The 24,217-nt window shown below is 46.0% G+C and overlaps 2 protein-coding genes across 10 annotated transcripts in view; both read left to right on the forward strand.

Annotated features, from left to right (window-relative positions):
• The window catches only part of Arhgap26 (Rho GTPase activating protein 26), a 774,669-nt gene that overhangs the window by 343,504 nt on the left and 406,948 nt on the right, over window positions 1-24,217 (forward strand). The window lies entirely within an intron of this gene.
• The window catches only part of Gm5820 (predicted gene 5820), an 89,168-nt gene that overhangs the window by 52,665 nt on the left and 12,286 nt on the right, over window positions 1-24,217 (forward strand). The window lies entirely within an intron of this gene.

The raw sequence follows: 24,217 nt of genomic DNA on the forward strand, positions 1-24,217 counted from the left end.
AACTTTTGAACACCAAGCTGCAAGTGAACCACCGGATGTGTGGGAGAGAAGTGGGGACAAAGCCATACAGCATGCCAGGAACCTCCAGAGTGGCCCCAGCAGAGGGACCTGGACTGGGAGGAAGGGATAAAGAAGCTTGGCTGCCCCCTGGAGTTGTGTAGCATCCTGCACTGGATGGGGTGAGGTCAGAGAACAGGGGCAACGGATGGTTGGCAGAGAGCAATGGCATTGCTGAGGCTGGGCACCGTGGAGTGCACCTGTGGAGTCCCAGTGCTTGGGAGCTGAGGCAGGAGGATGAGGCGTTCAAGGACAGCTTTGGATACGTAGGGAATTAGAAGAAAGGCTCAGGGGGAATAGGGTGTGGGTAGGAGTGCTAGTTCAGGCTGCTGTAGTAACCAGCACAAACTGGGTGGCTGGCACAGCAGTGGCCAGATGGCCAGATGCAGGTCTTCTTTATCTTTGGCTTTTCCGCCTCTCAAGTTTGTTGTTTTTCTGGTAGTGCGGGGTGGGGGGTGGGGGGGAGAGAGCCTGGGGCTGTGAGCATGCTAGACAAGCATTCTATCACTGAGACATATCCCACCTCCTTTTTGTTTTTCTTTTACATCCATTGATGTGTCTATGCATGGGCACATGTGCTTATGAGGGTCAGAATACAGCTTGGTTCTCTCATTCTTCCATATGGGGACCAGGAATCCAACTCAGGTCATCTGGTTTGGCATCAAGTGCTTTTACCTCCTGAGCTAGTTCCCAGCCCTGTCCTTGATTTTTAACGACAGCCTTCTTACATGGCCTTACATTATTTTTCCCCCATGTGCACATCGTATGTCTTCTTTGTGTCCCTTGGTATCTCCTAAAGGCACTATTCAGATAGCTTTAGAGACTGCCCTGATGGTCTCCTGAAGTCACGTTCAGTCTTAATCAGAGGCACTTTAGATTAGAAATTAAATGCATTAAGTTTTGGGGAATAAAGTTTGACCCATAAGAAGGCAATGGTAGGGGCCAGGGAGCTGGCTCAGTGGATAGGGAATTTTCTGTATGAGTGTGAGGACCCACATAATTGCCAGGCAGGTACATTGGTCAGCCTGTCATCCCAGTGCACAGTGTTCTTAAAGCCCACTGATGACCATCAGTAACGTACCCCTTCCTGTGGCTGAATAGGCTCCCACTGCATCTGGTTCTTCTGTTCACTACCCAGTGGCCCTTCAGGTTGTTTGCAGTCTGAGCTGCTGTGAACGCTTGAGAATAAGTTTCTGTGCAATGGTGCGTGTTTTGTTCTCTTAGGAGAGGGATGTCGGGTCATAGGTACTGTGACACTCTCAGGAAGAGCCAGCCACTTAATAGCTGTGTCATGACATATTTCTCATCAACACATGAGCGTTCCAGTTTCTTCTGGGGACCAACATGTTGTACCATACATTCCAGCTAATGAGAGGGAAGTGGAAATCTTATTGTGGTTTTGGTTGCTTTTCCCCAGTGAGTAAGGACTTTGGACATTTCTCATTTTTCTTGATGGTCACATGTATCTCTACTTCGGAGGAAATAGCTATTTAAATTACTTGCCCATTTTTCTCCGTTGGGTTGCGTATCTGTTTAGGATTGAGTAGCAAAGGTTTCTCATGTACTCTTGATGGAAGTCCTTAGCTGATACTGGAGTCTCAAACATTTCTTCCTGTTCTGTGGGTTGTCTTTTCTTTCTTGATTGTATCTGGTATAGCATAGAGCTTTCAGTTTTGATGACTCACCATATAAACTTGAGAGTCTTAAGGATCTCCACATTATTTTAAGTCACAAGACTTTACAAGGCTCTTTAACCCAGGGTCTTTTTAAAGAAGGAATTGAATTATCTAAGAGCTAAGCCCAAGACTGATCATTATTTAGGGGTCTCGAGATGGTGAGATGGCGACATGGCGACAAAGGAGCCTGGTCTGCGACCTCTTCCTCTCTTCTGTTTTAGGGTACTCATCTCTTTCCAGCATACCTACAGAAAGATCACAGTCCCTGTTTGTTTGTTTTTCGGGAAGTATACCTCTGACTCTCTGTTTTAATTCTCTCTCCTTTGAGGCCGTGCAAGCTCTAGGGTCCTTGTTCATTCTGGTGTGGACAGCTGGCCTGTTGAGTCAGACCCCTGGGAAGCAGATGCCAAGAAGGTGCCAGAGATTTATTGGCTGTGACTTCTGGGAAAGATGAAGAGGTCAAGAGGCAGGAGCTGGTTAAATAGATGCGTGAGACTTCATGGAAGGAAGAGGGAGAAGAAAAGAGGATTGCAGGAAGAATTTTAGACTGCAGTGCAGATCTGAGAACCTACTGACACCTCCTTCAGGGGCTTGCCCCAGAAGTGGTCCATACTGGCTAGAAAATGACCTAGCTTTATAATTTCTGACATTATCAGTCTTTGGCTGGGAGATGTTTGGGGAGTGAGTGGTCTTAGCATGAACACTGAGGTCGAGTATGAAGATGCTATAGTCGGACGCTGTTGGCAAATTGCAGTTCTCACAGCAGCTTGTCTCGTGGAAGGATACTGAGTGGTGGATCCCCATGCCTTCAATGGCCCAACTTCATGCTGACAACTGGACTCCTTCATATAGACTCAACTCCTCTACAGCCTCATTGTTTTCTGTTGGGGGGGTGAACATTAGAAGGAAGTCGGAGCCTATTGCAAGCTGGGGACACAGCTCAGCTAGTAAAGTGCCTGGCATGCTAACAGAGAACCCTAGAGAATCCCTAGGACCCTCACAGAAAATTCAGGGAGAGGTCCTGTCTGAGAGACAGTACTCAGGGTGCATCTCTGGTGTTCACATGCTTACACACACACACAGAGGGAGAGAGAGAGAGAGAGGGAGAGAGAGAGAGAGAGAGAGAGAGAGAGAGAGAGAGAGAGAGAGAGAGAGAGAGCAGAGACCAATTACATCCATTAGGGCAACACTAGACATCGATCAGCTCGTATCTCCTTATTCTCTACCCACTTATAATTCCTTTCACCTTTAGTTATCACTTCTGCAAATCTTTGTGGTGTGCCTGTGATGAAGTACCACTGCCAAAAGCATCCTGGGGAGGAACCGGTTTATTTCACTCCCAGCTCCATATTGCAGTTCCTCATGGAAAGAAGTCAGGACAGGGCAGAAACCTGGAGACAGGAGCTGATGCAGAGGCCATGGAGGGGTGCTGCTTACTGGCTTGCTCCCTAGGATTTGCTCAGCCTGCTTTTTTATAGAACCGGGACTATCAAACCAGGGATGGCACCACCCACCATGAGCTGGGCCCTCCAACGATGTCACTAATTGAGAAAATGCCTTACAGCTGGATCTTATGGACGCATTTTCTCAATTGAGGCTCCCTCTTCTGTGATGACTCTAGCTAGTGTCAAGTTGACATAAAACTAGCCAGCACAGCCTTCCAAGACAGAAAGTGTCACCCAGTAGCCTTGAGGAATAGCCATGTCAGAGGCTCTGTGAGCTTGCTGGGGCTATGGTAATGGATTACTAGAGGAGATGATCTACTTAACAGGAACAAGCTAGCTCCCATTTCTTCAGGCAAGAAGCCCAAGAGCAAAGGTGTCAGCAGTGCTGGTTCCCGATGAGGGCCTCGAAGGAAGAGCTCATCCAGGCTTCTTTCAAGGTCTTGGAGATGATGTCTTCTTTCTGACTTGTTGAATCCTCTTCTCTCTGACTGTGTCTGGCCCCAGATCTCTTCTGTCAAGGATGCCAATCACACTGGATTAGAGCCTTTACTAATGACTTCACTTAAGCAATGGCAGGTAAGCAGGAGGACACAGTTTAGATCATCATCTGAGCTTGGGAATGGCTGTTGTTATCACCCAGTAGAGCGTGTTGATGGATCAGCCATGGTATGATGGCAAGTAGGGATCATGTTGTTGGCATCTTCAGTGGGTCCCTTTCTCTGTTACCCATCGTGCATCTGGCTCTTTTAGCTGAGGCATTTTGTCTATTTGGTTGTTCTGTGCCTCTTCCATGAAGGGTGCTTTCTGGTGGGTATCAAAATGTGATACGAACATTTTCATTTTGGGCCTACTCTCATCTGTCCACCCACATGTCTGGGCCCCAGATCTTGTCTCTGACAATCCAGATTCCTATTCTGGTTACCCACCTGTGTTCCTCTACCCATATGTCTCTGTGTTCTCACCCCTGAACAGGAGATAGGGGTACACATGCATCACAGTTAGCTCCACCTACTGGGTGGATTTCTGTCTCCACCCACTGTTTCAAGGCCATTCCTGAGTATAGCAGCAATGCTATAATGACACTATGCAAGCAGCCACCAAACCAGTCAATCACAATCCACACTAGGGCTTCTTCTTCCTTCATCCTGACATAAGGACCCCTAGCATAATATAGGCCCTTGTTGGGGAAGGCATGCCAGGCAGGCCTGAGGACCTTGGCTGTCTGTTGATAAAAATTGATTCTGTAGCTGGGTGTTGGTGGTGCATACCTTTAGTCCCAGCACTCAAGGAGGCAGAAGCAGATGGATCTCTGAGTTGAGGCTAGCCTGTTGTACAGGATAGCCAAAGTTACATACACAGTAGCCCCACCCCCCAAGGTGATTCCAGACAATATAGCCCTCTAAGCTTGTCTAGATTACTGAGTTGGAAGATTCACAGGTCCCAGCTCAGAGAAGTTAGTTTTAGATTCATGGTCAATTTGTTCTCCGTGGTCAAGCAAACTATGACCACCAGGGTCCTGTGCCCATTGGGAGTGGCTTTGCTTGTGTGCTACAGACAGCATGGTCCTGTTCTGAAATCCCAGGGCTACACTGTTATTCTTCCACTGGGACCTGCAGCAATGTCTTTTACCTTAAAGGAGACAGTTCTGCCACGTTCATGGCAAGTGGCGGCCCCTGAGTCTTTATAGCAGTCCTGTCCCCTCTGTGAGGTACCCTTGTCTCACCAAGCTTTCCCAGGCTTAGTCACTCCTGGTGCATCCTGTCAGAACAGCATGATGTCATCAACAAGATGTGGCCCTGTGATTGTTCTGTGAAGAGCACAGTGCTCTCTTGAGGCTGTCTTACCATGAGAACGGGATCCTTAAAATAGCCTAGTGTCAAAAACAAATCAGCGTTACCAGTTTTATGATAGAGTAAAATGGTACAGAGTCTCCTTTCTAACTAGAATAGGAAAGCGCATATGAATCAAGGCAGTGTCCACACACTTCCTGTGTGTGGGAGGCCTTATTAACCTGCTCTGACTGAAGTGCCACATTCAACACTGTCACTGAGCTCAAGGCCACACCCTTCAAAGGAGCTTGTAACTGCAGTTATTCTCCAATAGTGGTCCTTGACAGACTCAATGAAGATGTCAGCCTTGCATCCCTTAGGGTCTTTTGAGGCAAGACTTATGGTAGTAGCCTAGGCTGGCCTGGAACTCACAGTGAAGTCAATGACATTGAACTTGAGATGTTCCTCCTAACTCACCCTCTTAAATGTTGGAATTGCAAACAAGCCACCATGCTCAGGTAGTTTAGAGTTTTGTTGTTGAGTTGGCTTTTGTTTTGTTGCTGTTTTAGACAAGGGTCTCACATAGCCCAGCCTAGAGTCAAATTCTATGTAGCTGAAGAATTCATTGACCTTCTGATCGGCCGGCTTCCATCTTCCGAGTGATGACAGGCATGCACCCTCATACTTAGATGGTGCTGGGGATCAAACCCAGGGCTTCCTGCAGGCTAGGAAGGCACTCTGCTGAGCTACATCCCCAGCACCCTCTTAGATTTTTAATTGTGATATTATCTCCATTCCACATACAACATATACCTTTGTTTACTGTCTTGATCAAGAGGAGCTAATAGCTTTAATGGTCTCTTATCCTTCAGGCCAAGTATTCATTGTAGGTACTATCCCAACTGCTAAGTAGGTCAACTTAAAGACTAAGTTGATACACTCAAAGACTAAGGGAATGCTTCCTGCATGGTTTCCCAGAGATATTAGCCGACCTTTTAAAGTCTCCTCTTTAGTAGAGGACCAGCATAATACCTTGTGTGTCTGAGCATCTGTATTACCTCAGATCTATCCAGGAGTACTTTGAACATTGGGTACCCCATCTTTTCAGTGTATGATGACATATGTTCTCAGATATACTTGTTATCCTGCTGCTGGGTTCTTCTTCTCAAAACCCATCTCCCTCTTCAGTCAACAGGTTCTGAATCTGAACATCAACTCTGGTCCAGATCTGAGTGAGGGATGACGACTTCTTACTTGGGTAATTTAACTCAGACTCCTGAATTTTCTCTCTTGCATCAGGTGTGTGTGTGTGTGTGTGTGTGTGTGTGTGTGTGTGTGTGTGTGTGTGTGTAGCCTTCAGAGGAGAGCCCCTGCTGAGGTCCTCGGTGATGCTGGAAACCCTGGTGGCTGTGGCTAATGATATATCTCATGAGACACAATCCTCTGGGTTCACTTCCATTGGTTTTGTTTCCCCTTTCTCTACCATGGGGTTTTGGGTTTGAGCTCATGCCATTCCCGGTTACAGCTTTCTCTTTCCTCCTTACCCTTGCCTCTTGCCTGTGGATGAGTACGTAAGATCTTAGCTCCTGCTTCAGGACCAAGCCAGCCTTTGAGCTGCAGTGCTCCCTGCCATGATGATCACTGACTCAAACCCTCTGGAGCTGTGAGCCCAATAGCATTTTCTTTTATAAGAGATGTTGCTATGGTCATGGTGTCTTCGCATAGGATAAGAAAAGTAAGACATCTGGTGTATGCTTGGTCTGCCCAGTGTCTCTTCACGGAAGAAAACTGATTCCAAGTGCATCAATTTTCACTTTGTTCAGTATGAATTATCAATCTCTTCAGTTTCCCAAGAACTGTTGGCTTTTCTGTTGATTGCAGGGGAACAAATTCTCTGTAACCTAGTGGCTTGAGAGACTAGCCCTGTCTCAGTTTCCTTGGGTCAAGCTAGGAACTCTTTAGCAAGATGACTCTGCTCAGGGACTCTCCGTGGGGTCAGATTGTCAGAAGGCTCACTTGATGGCTGGTGGTTATGCTGGCTGTCTTGACTTGTCTTGGGCCTCTGGAAGGTCTTTCAAGTCCATTTTTTCACACAGTGGTTCCAGTGAGCTTCTCTGGATTTCCTGGGCCAAGACAGAATGAGTCAGATAGACCAAGATTAAACCAGTGTAGTCATGGAAGTAGCATTTTCTCACCTCTGCAGTATCGTAGTTACTAGATGGCTAGCCCATGCTCAGTGGAGAGAGACTTCACGAGGCGGTCACCAGTAGCCATCTTGGAGGCTGTCATTACAACTGCCGTAAGAACAAGTTTGTTTGTTTGTTTATTTATTTGTTTGTTTATTTTGGTTTTTTGAGACAAGGTTTCTCTATATAACCTGGCTGTTCTGGAACTCACTTTGTAGACCAGGCTGGCCTTGAACTCAGAAATCCTCCTGCCTCTGCCTCCCAAGTTTACTCCAACTTCAGGAGCTCTTGACAAAGTAGTTTTCTGTTGGTTTTGCTTTCATTTTAGTATATTTTCAAATTTTATTTATTTTAAGTACTTTTGTTGGTTTGTTTTTTTGAGTTTTTTGGGTTTTTTTTTTGTTTCCTGGCTGTCCTGGAACTCACTTCATAGACCAGGCTGGCCTTGAACTCACAAAGATCTACCTGTCTCTGCCTCCCAAGTGCTGGGATTAAAGGTTTGTGCCACCACACCTGGTCTTAATTTTTAATTAACATGCAAAGTAGTAGGTCTCACTGTAGTTTTCAAATATGATCTGTTTTGGTGTTGTTGAGTCTCTTCTCCTCTTCTCCACCAGCCCCTTGCCTCCTTTTCTAGCCTCTAACCCCTTCCTTGTCTGTTTTCAGGTCGCCCTTCCTCAACACCTCTCTCCTCCCCTCTCATCCCTTTTTTAGTTTCCCGTCTGTACCCACATTCATAGGATGTTCCAAGGACGTGCTTCAAAGCCATGGCTTCTTTATTCAGGACTGTGCTGTATGTGACTTATCCTAATTGCCAAGGGCCGACCTTGGCGCCATTCATACCGGCTAGCTAATTCTTCTAAACCCTGCTGTACACATTCAAGGCTCTAGGAGGTGAAGGCAGCCAAAGAGGCCAGGATACCTGTTCCTTGTGGAGCAGCATCACCCAGTGAGGAGAAATGCTAACTCTTCCTAGGAAGAAGGGGTGAGTCTTCTCTGAGGTACAGAAACACCTGTGAGGAATGCAGAGTCATTTCCTCAGGAAAAGCTTAACATATCCACACAGATGTTTATATCCATACTTTAGAGCCCAGGTTTTTCAGTCAGGATCTAGGCTGAACATTTGAGAGTGCTTGGAACTAACTGCATGGCTAACTGGTCTACCAGGTTCCTCAGCCATGTTAGCTCTTCCTCTAAATGAAGGAAGGGCCCTCTGTAGGCCACTAACCTTCCAGTTGAAGGCTTAGTTTCTTCTCCTTCTGCAGGGCTTCAAAACAGTTTAGTAAGCTGAGGGTGTGCCTCAGACAATAAAGGAGTTGAATTTAGATAAAGCCCATGTCAAAAGCTGGGTGAAGTGGTATGTGTTTGCCATCCAAATGATGGCATGATAGGGGTAGAGGCAGTGGATCCTTTGGAAGTTTGCTGGCCAGCCAGCCTAGCCTATCTGGTGAAGTTCCAAGCCAGTGAGAGACCCTGCCAAACAAAAGATGCTAAGTGCCCAAGGACCAAAACTTGAGGTTTTCTTTCATAGGCATGCTGTGTCAACACACACACACACACACACACACACACACACACACACACACACACACACACACACACTTACTTTAGTGGGAGATGCTTCATCTCAGCATCTTTCAGATGCCTGTTTCATCACATCAGCAAGGCTGTTTTCTTTTGCTAAAATCCTCCCCTAAGTGTTCACATCACTGTGGAACTTCTGCAAGAACTTTCCTCGACACCACAATCTACTGAGGGATCCTCTCTGAATTTCTGATGCTGAATGAGGCAGTTCCCGGGCCCCATCTCTCAGCCTGTTGTCACTGAGAGTTCCATAGCTGGTGTGTGCTTTCTGAGAAGAAATCTCAGAAAATGGAGGCAGCAGGACCTGGAGTGAGACACTCCCTGTAGTGCGGGTCTGATGCCTGTTTAAGAGGGTGGAGAGGGAATTGCTTGGTAAGAGTACCAGAATAGTTCTTAGAAGGTACATCCAGGCCACCAGAAGAGCCCAGCCAAATAACACTGTGAGGCCACCCTTCTACTGCCTGCACCTGTCCCTGGTGCAGGCTTGGTGGTATCTAAAATGGAAACCAGGGGTGTGGCATATGGAACCTTTGAAGGATGATGCAGAGTATGGGCACAGGTGGCATCTTCTAAGGGTCCCAGTAGGAGTTCCTGGCCCAGCGCAGAAAGCCTGGAACACTAAAGCTCTGTCAACAGCCACTCAACTCTCTCAAGCATACACAGAGAGGATTGTAGCTCTGGTCTCGTTCAGCATTTATGGCTTTAACTTCCGCCATTGGAACCGTCTCTTTGCCTAGATTCCAGTCTTTGGCAGACCTTTTATATTAGCTTTGTGTGTGTGTGTATGTGTGTGCGCGCTTGCGCGAGCACATTTGTGTTGCACATATATATGCAAGTGCACATAGGTGTGTGTTAAGTGTGGAGACCAGAGGTTTCCTTCACATCACATTGGCAGCATCTTCTTCAATCATTTTCTACCTTATTAACTGAGTCAGGGTCTCGTAGTGAACTCAGAACTCGCTGTTTCAGCTAGACCGCCTGGCTAACAAACTCCAGGGATCCTCCAGTCTCCACCTCCGCAGGGCTGGGCTCACAGGTAGGCCACCAGGTCAGGCTTTTTTATGTAGGTTCTGGGAAATCAAACCTTGGCTTATGAAGACTAGTGAGCCATCTTCCCAGACCTTCTGGGTCTTTTCCAACCCCATTCTCTTCCTGTCTCCTCCAGCTTTCCTCTACTTGCCAAGGATGAGCTGATTAAAGAGGAAATACTTCCAGGTGAATTCATTTCTGAGTCATTTCCTTAAGCTCAGGAGTAAACCCTGGGGCCGCCAAGAATGCAGGAGTGGCGAGGGTGAAGAGCTCTGGTAGGTGAAGAGACCCTTGACGTAATGATCAGCTGAAATTATTGCTGTTCCTCCCAGGAAGGAGCAGGTGATGTCACATGCGTTTTTCCATGTGGTTGGTACCTGACTGTTGAGTGATAGCTCCTTAGGCGTTCTCACGTGTCTGTGGGACTTCAGATGAATGAAGAAAAGAGCTTTATGGGAACTGTGGAAGACAGGTCCCAAGGGTGAGAATCCTGTACCTTGGGACTGTACAAGTGCAGAGTTTAGGTGTCTGGTACCCATGGGCACCTGGAGGAGGCTCCTGAGGCTGTCAGTTACAGCATCTCCCTAATGCCGGGTACTCAGAATCCTGGCGAGTAAGGGAGCTGCAATAGTAACTGAGGCTGAGTCTCCTGGGAGCCTGATCAAATGGGGCTTGCAGTTGGATTTTGTTTGATTTACTTTAAGATAATGAAGTGACAGGTGGGTCAGTTCATAGACAGCTGCTGTCCTGACACCCATGGCAGAAGCCACACTCAATGACAGCTCTCCTTTAACCTTAGCATACCTGTCCTGGCATATGCACTTTCCTGTATCTCTCCCCAGGAGTCTCAGAACAATACCACGTGAGATGTTCTGTCTGCCTGCTTGTCTGTCTATCTGATTTAGAAGGCAAAGTCACCAAAAGCCTTGGCAACTAGCTCCGCATCTCTGCAGGCTTAAGTGGCAGAGTGTGGGGTGCATATGGTCTTTACCCCGAAGAGTAGACTCCACTTTGAAGACCGATCCTCTTGAGACCAGCATCTCTGCTCTTACACGTCCTTCTTGTGAGGTTGTTGAGGAACCCACAATCAAAGGCAAGCCCTCAGACTTGTCTGTCATCATTAGCTTGTCCTGCAGCTAGATGTGAGCAGGGCTGTCTGCCTCTTGGTGGAAAAAAGCAAACACAGCGGCCCTGCATCCAGGAGGAAGGTGTGCTGCTCTGCAACATTACAGCTGAGAGAACTGAATGAACAAGAAATAAAAGAAAGGACACAATTGCTCCGGTGTATGGTGGAGAGGGTTTACTATAGACACGTGGGAGAGCATAGCCAGAGGCAGGGACATCTGGGAGAGTCCAGAGTGGACATGACCCTGACCAGGGCTATGTGAGGATGGGGTTGGGGGAGAAGGGAAACAGGAGAGAGGGGAACCAGGTGTAGCAGCTAGGAGGCCCAGAGAGAGTAGGGAAAAAGGACCAGGTAACCAAAATGGTTGGATTATATAGGGAAGGCTAGCTGCAGGAGGGGCTGGAGAGGTTGAGGGTAGTGGATAGGGTACGCCAGTCTGGAGGACCATGGAACAGGTAGGGACTGAGGGATGCAGGAAGAACCCAGTGGTCAGGTCTGCTTTGATATGTTAGGTAAGTACCGCAACTCTTTGTCCCTGTTTTAAACCTAATAAGGAAGGATTCTCCTTCTCTAGTTTGGTTCTGGGATGTTTTTTATCCCTACAAGGTCACATCGTGCCCTCTGCTTTCGCCGGCATGTGCCAGACTGCAGTGCTTCTCATCCTGTGGGTCGAATATGAGGTATTTACATTACAATTCATAACTGTAGCAAAATTAAAGTTATAGAGTAGCAACAAAATAATTTTATGGTGTGTGTGTGGGGTGGTGGGTGTCACCGTAACACAAGGAACTGTAGTGAAGGGCCACAGCACTGGGAAGGTTGAGAACCACTGTACTGCGCTGGAGGCTCCCATTGCACTGGGCTGGAGGCTCCCACTGCACTGGGCTGGAGGCTCCCACAGAGACTGCCTATTTTTATTCCTTTCTTGGTCCCTGATTGGCTGATGTGAAGGTTGTTTTCCTGCCTCAGAGTCACAAAGATCTCTTCCTAAAATACCTATGGGCAGTTGGCAAAGCCTTTCCCCACCCCAGGTGAGGCTCAGAGGGATGGCAAAACCTTCGTCTGGACTGAGAGTGAATGTTGAATGCGTGCAATAAATGCCCACAGTAACTCTCTCCCCATTCGTTTATTTATGACCCAAAGACGGATCTTCTACAGAGAAGACTCCTCCTGCTGAGATTAGCTAAACCTGTTACCTTGTGTAATAACCCTGCCTCCTTGTTTATCTGTATTTAATAACCCCACCTCCTTGTTCAGCCATATGTAAAAACCCCATCTCCCCATTCAAGTCTATATAATAACATGCTGGGCTTCTGGGTGTGCTGTGACTTCTCCATCTGAAAGCCCGACCCACCGGACCCCACCTTTTCTGTTTCTCTGTATCTGTGTCTGCCATTTTCTCACTCCTTCCATGCCCCTAGTCAGGGTTCTGGGACCCATGCATGTGTGTGCATGTCCAGGATCCAGGACCATGTGCAAGGGCATGGTGGCTCAGCGTTTGCAGGCTTGGTGGACACAGTTTGAAAGCAGAAGGATGGGGTGTTATGTGAGCAGAGACTACAGTTGTCTTTTTTGCCCCAAGAAAAGTAATTAACATGCAAACTTAAATCAGATGCAACTAAGGATCTATTTGTTTTCTGAGTCAATCATTTGGGTATTCTTTTCTGTCCTTAGTCTGTGGCTCCTTGGATAAGACTATCCTTTGATTAACTTTGATGTTTCTGTCAGCCCAGACTTGTGCTGACATATGTGAATCCCCCTTTAGGAATTCACAACACCGGATGCAGCCCAGTGATGGCTACAACACAGTCAATCTAAGAACGTAGAGTTGAGCCAATCAAAGGTGATGTCTTGGGTCTTTATTTTCATCCCTAGCCTTTGCTAATGACATTCAGCCATCACACATACACACACCAAATGGAGTTAGGATGTGCCGGAAAATGTGACTTCTCTATAGGAACTTAAAATCCAGAAACTCACCATCTGGATTTTATGTCTTCTTACACAATAAGGCAGCCACTCAAGACGGCATATTTTGGGGACAGCTTGGCAGCATTCAGGAGCAGCTCACTTCCTCTCCATCCTTCCTGCTTCCAGATGGCCAGTCCAGCTCTGAGGTTGACGTGGGGGAAAGGACAGGAGTAAGGGAGTGGTCACCCAAGGTGACTGCTGACAGGCCAGGATCCTTCTCAAGTCTCTTTCCTGTCTTCCCTAAAGCTCAAGGAATGCTTTCCTTTCTTTTAAAACTTCCTGAAAGATGTCATGACATCTTGGCCTGCCCCCTCACCCACAATTGTCTGCTGTTACACATGCATTTCTGAAGGTTCGTGGAGCTTTTCAAGGAGGGCAGGCAAGGCTATGCTAAGCTCAAGTGCTTAAAACCTGAAGCTACCACTACCCTGCTGGTGGTAAGATTCCCACATGTGGGACTTCTAGCTTCTCTGCCTCTTACTGTTTGTTCTCTTGTGCAAAGTGTTGGGTATTAGTAGATATTAAATACCATGGTGAGTGGTGCAGTTCAGTAGCGAGTCAATGTGTCATTCAAGCGAGTTTGATCTCCAGTTAAACTCGGGCCCAGTAGCATGTATCTGTTATTACAGTGTAATTCTTCTGTAAGAGTTGGAGAGGACAGAGACAGGATCTTGTGTGTACACAGCGACCAACAACAGTAGAGTGTGTCTCAACCAAGGTGGAAGAGGAGGTCTCGCATCCAAGGTTGTCCTTGGACCTCCATATGCACACTATGGCATGAGTGCACATACATGTATGTTTCAAATAAGTTTAAATACAAGATAAATGTCAATAAGCCATCTAGGTCCCCTGACACTTGTGGACTATGACTCTGCTGGCAGACTTTGATTCAAAGGGTTGCAGGAGGGCCTGTCATGTCCTTCAGACAACCCTATTTGGGGAGCTCTGACTAGCTCTGATGGTCAGAACCTACCCTTCTGTGCTTGGGTGGGGGGGGTTTCCAGAAATGACAGTTCCCTTCTTCCCTAAACTATTAGCAAGCCAGAGAGTGAAAATATTTAGCCACCTTAGATCATTCAGTTCCCAGATAAAAGCCACAAGACCTTTGTATTTATAATAAGCCTTTAAAGCACTAGAGCTGGGCAGATAGCTATCCTCTAAGCTACTATGTTTACTTCCCTATCAATAACCCTGAGTTATAATTTACCATGTTCCACCTGGGCCACTCTTACTCCAGTTGACCAGTCCTCATGGCCAGGTTTCGGCATTCACTTCCTCCACAGTATCTTCTCTTCTGACCCTCCATGGTCTCCTGCCTCCGACCCTAAGCCGAAGAAGCAAAACCTCACCTATCTCTCCTGCACAACTGTAGGCTGTAGGCGTCTTTATTCATCAATCAGGAATAACTTAGCGGACAAGGTTACATAGCTGCACTTGGTGTCTGCGAGTGTCTCCTCATCCCTGAGGTAACCAGGGCCAGTATTTAGTGTGACACTACACAGCAACAGACCAAATCTCAACAGGTTTTAAATTAAGGAGCGAGGTTTGCCCAACAAAGGCTGGTAAACATGAGAATTCGCTTGTAGGCCTAGACCTTTGGGTACAGAACTCAGCATTGCAATGCACAGCCACAGACCAAGCCTCAACAAGAGAGAATGACCTCTACCAGTCAGTAATGGATGCTGGCATGTGAGTCCCAGTACCCTCCCCCTGCATAGGAGGGGGCTCTCTGCTTCCTGGAGTTGCTCTGTGAGGAGGTAGGCTCCAGGCACTTGCTATAGTCACTGCTTGATAGCACATTTATAGCCAGCTGCCTTCTTATCTTCTCTTGCTGCCCTAGTCTTTTCTTGGTGTCCTCAAATGCTTGTTACCAGACCTGCTTCTGGGGGAGTCTACACCAAGTCAGGGTGCTTGATTTCAGACCTGGGACAAGGGACTGAGGTACATATTTTACATAACAAAGCAGACCTGGCTTCTAGGTTCTCCCAGAATCCTTTAGTCCCTACCTGACATACCCTTCCCCCAACTCTGAACTTTATAGCCCAGGGGCTGAGCTACCTTCCCCCTGCACTCCTCCCAAAGGCTCCTCCCCATATAATCCAGACGTTTTGGTCTCTCTCTTTCTTCTTCTTCCTTTTCCTCCTCCTTCTTTCCCTCCTCCTCCTCCTCTTTTTTCTCTGTGTGCCCCTTTCTCTTTCTTTCTCCCTTCCCTACTCCTCCTCTTCCTCATGGCGACTTCCTGGCCTTGGTCCTGGGAGCCAGTGAGCTCACCCCAGTGCAGCTTCCCAATAAGCCTGCCTTTAATATAACCTAATCTGGTTTAAATGGCCTCATTTCACTGGTGGCAGAGAAATAACCTATCACAGGGTACAGAGGTCTCCTGCAAAAAGTCATACTAGGTCTGTGTGTGGTGGCATATACCTTTACTCTCAGCACAGGGGAGGCAGAGGCAGAGGCAGGAGGATCTCTATGAATTCAAGACCAGCCAATCTTCACAGTGTTGCGGGACATATTAAAAATGAATTCACGCTATTGCTGGTGAGGCACCGGCAGTCAATGGCCAACCTATTCTCATCTCTGACTCAGAGTTCTGAAATCTCTCCACCCAGCTCACTAAGTTCCCACTGGCGGGCCACTTCCACACCAGTCTGATGCTTTAAAACTCCCATTTCCTTTTCGGGGTACACATTAGGCAAACCCACGCTTTGCCGCTGTACTTTTCTCTCTGGAAGCCAGTCGAGCCACTGCGTGAAGGAAAACACCACACAAACTTAGTTCAGAAACAATGGTAACTCAATTGCTGGGTGCAACAACTAGAATCCTAATCTTGTAAGCCGTATTAAATCTAAATCCTCTAATGGCGAATCCTGGTGGATTTGCCATCTAAACTGGGAGACACTAGTAGCGACATCTTGTCTTCTCCCTGTCCCTGTCAGAAAGCCCTACCTCCCTCCTGCCTCCTCTCTCCCTCCCCTCTCCTTCCCCAACCTGGAAGTCCCGCCCACTCTCCCAGTAATTGGTTCCTTTATTCATTAGGGGAAAGTTCACAGGAAGTCACCTGAGTACTTGACTCATTCCTCATTCCAGACAACCCTCCCAGGAAAGTGGAATTAACATCAAAATACAAACAGCACCAGGGCCATCCACAACAGCACAGTGAGTTCCAGGCCAGCCAGGATGACATAGTGACAAGTTCTACCTCAGTACTACAATCAAAATGAAAATGAACTGAATAAAACCTCAGCCCAGGAGACAGTAGAAATGAGATGAGTTGAAAAGGCAGGCATATCATGGTCTCTCTACTTTGTTTCTTTGGATATTTCAAGATGACTGTCTCCTCCCAAGGGTTTCCCCCAGATATCCAGGGTCATTATCAATGGAATCCATTGGTTGTCACAGAATCTATTTTGCTTAGCTTTCTGGGTGCAGCGAGCAGAGGAGGTCAAGTCCCAGAGAACATAGGGCTCAGATACAAGTAAGAGGGTTAAGCCATTTATTAGATCACTGTAAAGTATTGTACATGGAGGAGAATGTTGTGTTGTCGAGAGAGAAATCAAGAAGGCTCGAGCCTATTAGCTGAGGTCAGGATTATCAGATTTTGCTGAAATTTGGAGTTTGTTTTTTCCACATGAGGAGGCAAAGCTGATTATCTCGTCAGGGCCACATGTTACCTCTCACTTCTAATCTGCCATAGCTAGAATATGACCTTGGTTATAAACTTTCAAGAGCTCCATCTATTCTGATATGGCCAAGAAAAAAAGAGCCGAGTGAGGGCAGAACTAGCTTGCATGTTGAGTTGGTATCTTTCTTAGGGAAAATTTCCAGAAATAAAATCTAACAACTTCTGTTCCCATCAGAAGTATGTTTTGTGGCTACCTACCACTGTAGGAGAGGCCAGGAAATGTTGTATGTTCTGGAATCTTCCCCAGTTCTACTTTAATCAGAATAATATTAGTAATAAAGAAAAGAGGATAGATACCAGAGAGATGAAGTCTGCCACAGGATGGAGTTGAAGAAAGTTCCTTTGTGGAAGTGATTTCTAGGCTAAGCATAGAGGATAACCTATGCCAGGAGAAGTGGAAAGAGAAAAAATAAACATTTAAAAATAATGAGTGTGGTGGTGCACATGCGTAATTCCTGTCCTCGGGAAACTAAGGGAGAGAGATTATGAGTTCAAGACCAGAATAGGCTACATAGTTTGAGGCCAGTTTAGGTTACATGGTAAGACCCTGTTCTCCAAAGAAAAGCAAAACAACAAAAACCAAGAAGAGTGGAAGAGGAATTTAGGAAGAAAGAACACAATATGTAAAGGAGGGAGAGATTCGTGGAAGTGCAGTGCCTCAGCATCCCATAATAAGCAGCATTAGCCTATTCTCCCCTTCCTGGCTGTCTCTCGAGTAGCACAGGAGGGCTATAGTCAAAGAATAATTCTCAGAAAGAGAATATTATGTAGTACCTTCCCCATGACTCACCTCTTCCCACATATCTTCAGTGTCGAGCACGAAGTGCTTTTTCCACTGGAACTATGAAATGGTAACCCTTTATCCTGCCAAGCTTCTCGTCCGCTTTGTTCTGGACATTGAAAAAAAAAAAAGAACTGCTGCTTCCCGTTCTTTGTTTCCTGACTGTAGCCTTTGATAGGGCCCTTCCTTGGTCTCACAGTGTTGATTTCTACGACAGGCCTAGGTCAGCTTTTTTTCTCCCACAGATCCTAATTAATCACTCACAATTATCTAAGACAAAAAAATGTCTCCTCTCTCCCAAGGGCAGTTTTCTTCTTGGATCACTTTTCTTTTGCTGTTTTTCTTAGGTTTGTTTCCCAGGATCTTCTCTGCAGAAACAGGAAGAAATAGCAGGTGTTGGGGGGGCCTGACTCTCCTGGGGAACATACTGGAGTAGAATTGGTGTCAGACCAGAAATGATGTCATCAGGTCTCTGGCAGTAAAATGAAGAAAAGGGAACTCTTTAAAGAGTCCTGGGAGTGGGATGGAGATATGATGCTGTGGCCAGAAGGGGGAGTAAGGGGAAATGGTCTGAGTTTACATAATTCTTCCAGCTTCACCTTCTAAGCTTACTAAACTTTGGGCATTTATTTAACCCTATTCAGCTACTTAAAAATAAAATCTATAAAAAGGTAATAATAGATAATCCTGTAATTGTTAATGTATGTGTTGATTCAAATAGGATAAGAGATGCCCACATTGCTGGCAAAATGTTGTTGTTGTTATTATTATTATTACTATTACTATTATTATTATTATTATTATTATTATTTGGTGTACATAGAAGGATATTTCCAGAAGAAATTAGCTGTAAAGGGTATAAAGAATAAGGAAGCTCTTCCCTTCCCTCTGTGGGTGGGTGTGCTAGTTGGGGCTCTCGAGAGGAACAGTACTAATGTACTATACATATTGAAAGGGGCCCTGCATGAGATAGCCTCGCAGTCCAACAGCTACTGTCTTTGTAGTGGAGAGGCTGAGAAGCCAGTAGCTACTTAGTCCGCAAAGCTAGACCCCTCAACACTGAAGGCCCGGGGCATTTCTGGAGAGCTCCTGGCCTTCAGTCCCTGTTAGAAGGCCAAAGTACCTAAAGCTTTCCCCTTGGACCTCCTGAGATCTGGAGCCCCTCAGAAGGTGCCGCCCACTTCTCAGTTCAATGGACACAATCATGAACATCCCTGGCACGCATGCCCAGAGGTTAAGTGCATCTCTCTCTCTCAGGCATGTCCAGAGGCTCATCTCATGTGTGACTCGAAACCCTGTCATGCTGACAATCAATGTTAGTTATTACAGTGGGTGTCGCTGAGACTACAAATAGACCATAAAGAAGAAGGAAGGATGTATTGGCTGTCTGCTGGATCTAGGGCCTCCAGTCTCTCCTGCCTTTAGACCTTGGCTGGGAGGCACACTACCAGCTACTCTAGTCTTCATACTTCTGAACTCAGACTGAATTACATCACTGGCATTGCTGTTTCTGACACTTACAGACTGCACACTGTAGGATTTGCCATCTTCCTAACCACGTGTGCCATTTTCCAGTATCTCTTCCTATGTTTATATGTATCTACTCATCCATCCTATCAGTTCTGTTTCCTGTGAGAGCCCCAATACATTATGCCATTTATTTATGCTGAGGATGAAATACGACATATGTAAGCTTCTGACTCATAATGCCAAAGAGTAGGTTCTTGATCAATGATCCTCATTTCTATTTCCAATGTGATTTTTAATTAAAATAATACATAATAGTTTCCATTTTAGCTATGGGAAAAATACTTAGAAGAGCACCCATTCCTTGGCACGGATACAGGGATAATGGTTGGCATTGACTTTGAACCCTTTCTCTGTGGATTCTCGAGAAATAGATACTACACCCTTGTGAGGGAGGCAGCTTTGGATAAATGATATTTCCAAGTGTACTCAGTTTGAGAGTGGTCCCCACTTTCCATCTTACCTGGGAGTGCCTGGGGATGAGGGACTATTGTGGAGTCTCTTCAGCTGTCACTGGAGTAGTCTATTGACAGATGAGGAAAGCCTATGGAGGACACAGAGTTAGGAGGCTTGCTTCTCTCTCTCACTACACAGAGTAGACGCCTTTTTAAATCCTTCTGCTGGTCAATTAGAGCTATTTTGTCATTCACTGTAATTGAGAACTTTGCTCACACTCCCACTGAACCTTCTGGAAGGTAGCTCAGGTAAGAGGAGTCTTGGGCACAGAGCAGGGAGAGTGAAGACCTGCAAACTGCACTTAAATATTCTGCCATATGGGTTAGGACAGGGTAGACTACCTGTATGCAGAAATGAGTAACCCTAAAATATCATTGGCTTCATACAGCAAAGAGTTGTTCTTTTCACACTGCGTGAGCAGATCAATGTCACCTGTCACTGGTAGAGAGAAGGACAACGAGCACACGTGTATTCTAATTCATATAAAGCTCTGTCTGCATTTTCATAGCTCAAACAGGTCCTGTAGCCAGCCAGCCTTAGAAAAATTCTCTCGTCACTTTCTATAGCTGGGGTGATGGTAAATTTTGATTGTCAACTTGATTGAATTAAAAACTACTGAAGTCTTTGGGAAATATACCTCTGGGTGTGTCCAAGAGGATGTTTCTAGAAAAGACTTACCTGGAAGGGAAAATCCACCCTGAAGTGGGTGGCACTGTCCAATACACTGGGGACCAAGACTTAGTTAAGGGGGTTGGGGCTGATAAAGAAGAAAACCATGTGAACAGCAGCATTGATCTCTACTTCCTGGTCTACTGAGATACGAGCAAGCAGCCTCATGCCCCTCTTGTCATATCCTTGAGTGTTGACACTGCCATGCCTTTCCCACCATGATCGTCAGTATCCCAAGCCATGAACCAAGATGAATCCTTCCTCTTTTAAGTCGATTCATATTGGGCATTTGGTCATAGAAGCAAGCAAAGTAACTAAAAATCTGGAATGTGATCCCACAATGCCTGTGTGTTAAGAATTGGCCACTAAGGAGATGGTGTTAGGAGGTGGGGTCTTGTAGGAGATACTCAAGTCATGGGTATATGCCAACAAAGGACATAAATCCTCATGTTTTGTTTTGTTTTGCTTCTTGGCCATAAAGTAAACTATTTGCTCTGCCATGGTTCCCCATGGTGCTATCTGGTAGCCTCACCAGAGAGATATAAAAAGCAATGAATCCAATCACTCATGTACCAGAATACGTAAAACCAAAAGAGCTAGAATAAACCATTTCTTTAGTAAGTTAGTGTCTCAGGCATTTTGTTATTGTGATACAAAGCTGACCAACACATATTAGTGTTAAAATTTTCCAGTCCAGCTCAGCTAAGATGGAGGGTGTCTGTGACCACAGCTACTCTAGAGGCTGAGCGGCAGGAGCTGGAGTTTGAGGCTGGCTTGGGTAACACTGCAAGGCCTTGTCTAAAAAAAGAAAAAGAAGACCAAGGTTTTTTTTTTCCTTCTTTCTCCAATTCAAAGTGGCCTGCCTATAATCAGTGTATTTTGAGTCTTTGAAATGATCTGATTGAACCTGCAGACAGGTGACTAGTGATGTGAAAAGACACAGAAAGGCATTAGAATAGCTTACTGAGAGTAGTTTTCAGGAGAATAGGACCAGGGATGGGTCTCTGTGGTATAGCAGTTGCCTAGTGTGTGTGCCACATGAGGTTTGACCTCCAGCCCAGAAAAAGGACAGCATAGTGTTTCATCTTCTCACTTTGTTCAACATCAAACCTGTCTCTTGCCTTCTATCGAATCTTAAAATAGATGCAGAGAGTTTGGGCAATCGCACAGTCAATGCTGGTGTTCTTTGATAAATGATCAGAGTAGTCTTTGTAAGAATAGGCGATTCAGCGGGGTGGGGAGAGAGCTCAGGGGACAAAATGATTGCTATACCAGTGTGAGAACTGTAATTTGGAATGTTAGCCCTGATGTTTTAAAAATCCAGGTGAGTGGGGTAGCTTGGCCTATAATACCAGCAGAGAGGCAGAGATGGGATTTCTGGGGTAATCTAGCTCATTAGACAATGCAAGCCCTAGGTTCAATGAGAGGACCAGCCTTGGTTAAAATAAGAAGTGGAGAGTGATTGAGGAAGACATCTATGATGCTTAGAATCATCTGAGAGCAGAGAATCCACTGAGGGGATTGCCTAGGTCAAGTTGGCTGTGGGTGTGTCTGTTGGGGAAGGTCTTGATTGTTAATTGTTGTAGGAAGACCCAGACCACTGTGGGTGGCACCATCCCATAGGCAGGGGCTCCTGAACTATAAAGAAGGAGAAAGTTATGTGAAAGCAATCAGGCAACATAGGTAGTCTCTCTCCTCTTTGCGTTTTGTTTAAAGAAGCTTTATAGTTTATGAAGTCCTACATGTCAATTGCTGGCCTTAGTTCCTGGTCTCTCTGCTCTTGGCTGTGGATGTAATGTGATCTGCTCCAAGTTTCTACACTGGCTTCCTTTCCATAGTGGACTGTAGGCCACATGAACTTCCCCCATGTTGTTTTTAGTCAGGGAGTTTTTATCATGGCAATAAAAATGAAACTAGAATGCACCCCTACACCAACATCTGTTTTCATACAGATACTTGTACACACACACACACACACACACATACACACACAAATGCTTGTATTCACACACCTACATATACTTGGATATTTGTACACACACATCAGTATACACATGCACCTGTGCACATTCCAACATGTCAATATATATGCACACATACCAAATGCATGCGTAATAAATGATCATAGAGTTAGAGTATATGAATCCTTACCCAAGGGTGATCAGAACAGAAAGTCACTCATGTAGCAGTCATTCCAGTTTCTAAGTTGAGAAAGTTAGCTAACTGAAGGATACCTCCAGCTCACACTTGCCAGTTAGAACAAGAAGACACCAGACTTCTTACTGTTAAGCATAAACTGTGTGAACAAAGCCAGCAGTGCTGTTACTGCAAGGAAGTCACCATTTTCTGACTCCTAGTCACATACCTGACATGGCTCTAGGCATGCCATATACATGATCATAACCCAACAAGGCCCCCTCTGGCATTAAGAACGACTGTGTTCTGCCTAAGCTCACAGTCTGGACTGTGGCACAGCCAAAGCCTAGCCTGAAACCTCAAGGTCAAACTCATAGCTAAACAGTAGTGAGTGAAGGAGACTAACTACCAAGGGAGCCTTCTGGAGCTCGTAGGGAAGCTCAGCAGGTGGCTAAGTGTCTGTTTGCATCTTTCCATGTGAGGAGTTGAAGAACAAAGTACCTCTACCATCAGCCAAGGCTTAGTTCCGGCTCTGAAGATGATAGAGCTACATGATGCTCCCCGTCCTGGGAGAGAGTATGCTCTCTGGAATTGAGCTCTTTGAAAGTTAACTTGCCCTGGGGAAGGCATTGCTGCTACGCCAGACTTTTATCTTATACTGATCACAGGAGAATGTTGGAAGCTTCTGCTCTTCATTAATTCAAGCCAAAGCCTGGCTGTATCCAGAAGACAGAGCCCAGCTTCTGAGCTGCTTGGTTTAGAATCACCCAGTGTCGTTTGATGGCTTAGCTACACTTCAAAGTTGGCGGCTTTAATAGGCTATCAAGGAGTTTTCATCCCCCAAGAAGAGATTCCCTTCTCTTGATTTTCCTTCTCTTCCACTTCCCTCCCCTCTCTTTCCCTACCCTTTTCTCCTCTCTCCTCCCCTTCCTTTCCCTTCCCCTTCCTTTTTCTCTTTGGTGTTGGAGTCTAGCCTCATGCCTGCTGGGCACACTCTATTTCCAGCTATTCCCCAGCCTCAGGAAGGTATTCCTTTTACATTCTCTTCACTCTGTGATGACTTGTCAGTCTGAGGGCCTTACAGGATATTCACTGATTATCTAAGTATGTTTTGAGTACTTTCCCTGTGCTGGGTATATCCTGGCAATCCTATGGAAAAACTTACTATAGTCTGGTCCGGGAATACAAAGCAAGATATGGGTCGGTAAGATGAATTCCTGTTTTCTTTGAGATGGGATGTCTCACTTAACACTCTACAGTGTTGCCTTGGACTGGGCATGCTTCCAATCTAAGGCAAAGAAGCATTGTAGAAGAAAGAGCTGGGGAAAGATGAGTAAATGAAAAATAAGAATGAAAAAGGAAGGACATGACTGCTTCTGGTATGGTGGCGGAGAAGGTTTATTGTAGATAAAAGGGAGAGCATTCGCAGAGGCCAAGACATCTGGGAGAGTCCAGAGTGAACGTGAGCCAAGCCATGGGAAGAGAGATGGGAGAGGGGAGAGCCAAGAGAGTGAAGGGCCAGGGAACCAAAAAGGCCAGATTTTTATAGGGAAAGGACATCTTGGGGAAAGACAATCCAGCCCATGGACTGGGAAAGTTTAGGACAGAGGGCAGGGTATGCCAGCCATACCCTATAACAGGTAGGGACTGAGAGATGCTGGGAGAGCCTGGCAGCCACTTTGATATGTTAAATAGACACTTCAGCTAGCCTTTTGTCCTGTGCTCTAGACCTAACAGTGAGGACACAGATTGAGTGATCTCATGGCTAACCAGCCCTCAGGTTTAACCTCACTGAGATTCTCTCCTTCCTTTCTGTAAAATGGGGGCAATGGCATTGGCATTCAAGGGCATATGGTAGGGGTTAAATGAGGTGATGTAGGCAAAAGTCACTTGTGGTGCCCCGTTCACCGGAGCTGCTCAGTCACTGCCTGATAGAGTCAGGAGGGTGTCAGCAGTGGTAACTGCCACTAAGAGACAAGGGAGGAACAGAACAGTGGCTGCTAAGAGAAGGTATAACCTATTAAAGCTATTTCCTTTGTATATCCTGAATGCAATTTCCATCCCTCGTCAAAATACTTTAAGACTTGAACTTTCCTTGAATTCATGTGTATAGGGTAAGTGAA

Source organism: Mus musculus, chromosome 18 (genome assembly GCF_000001635.26).
Source record: "Mus musculus strain C57BL/6J chromosome 18, GRCm38.p6 C57BL/6J".
In the NCBI taxonomy this organism is placed as follows: Eukaryota; Metazoa; Chordata; class Mammalia; order Rodentia; family Muridae; genus Mus; species Mus musculus.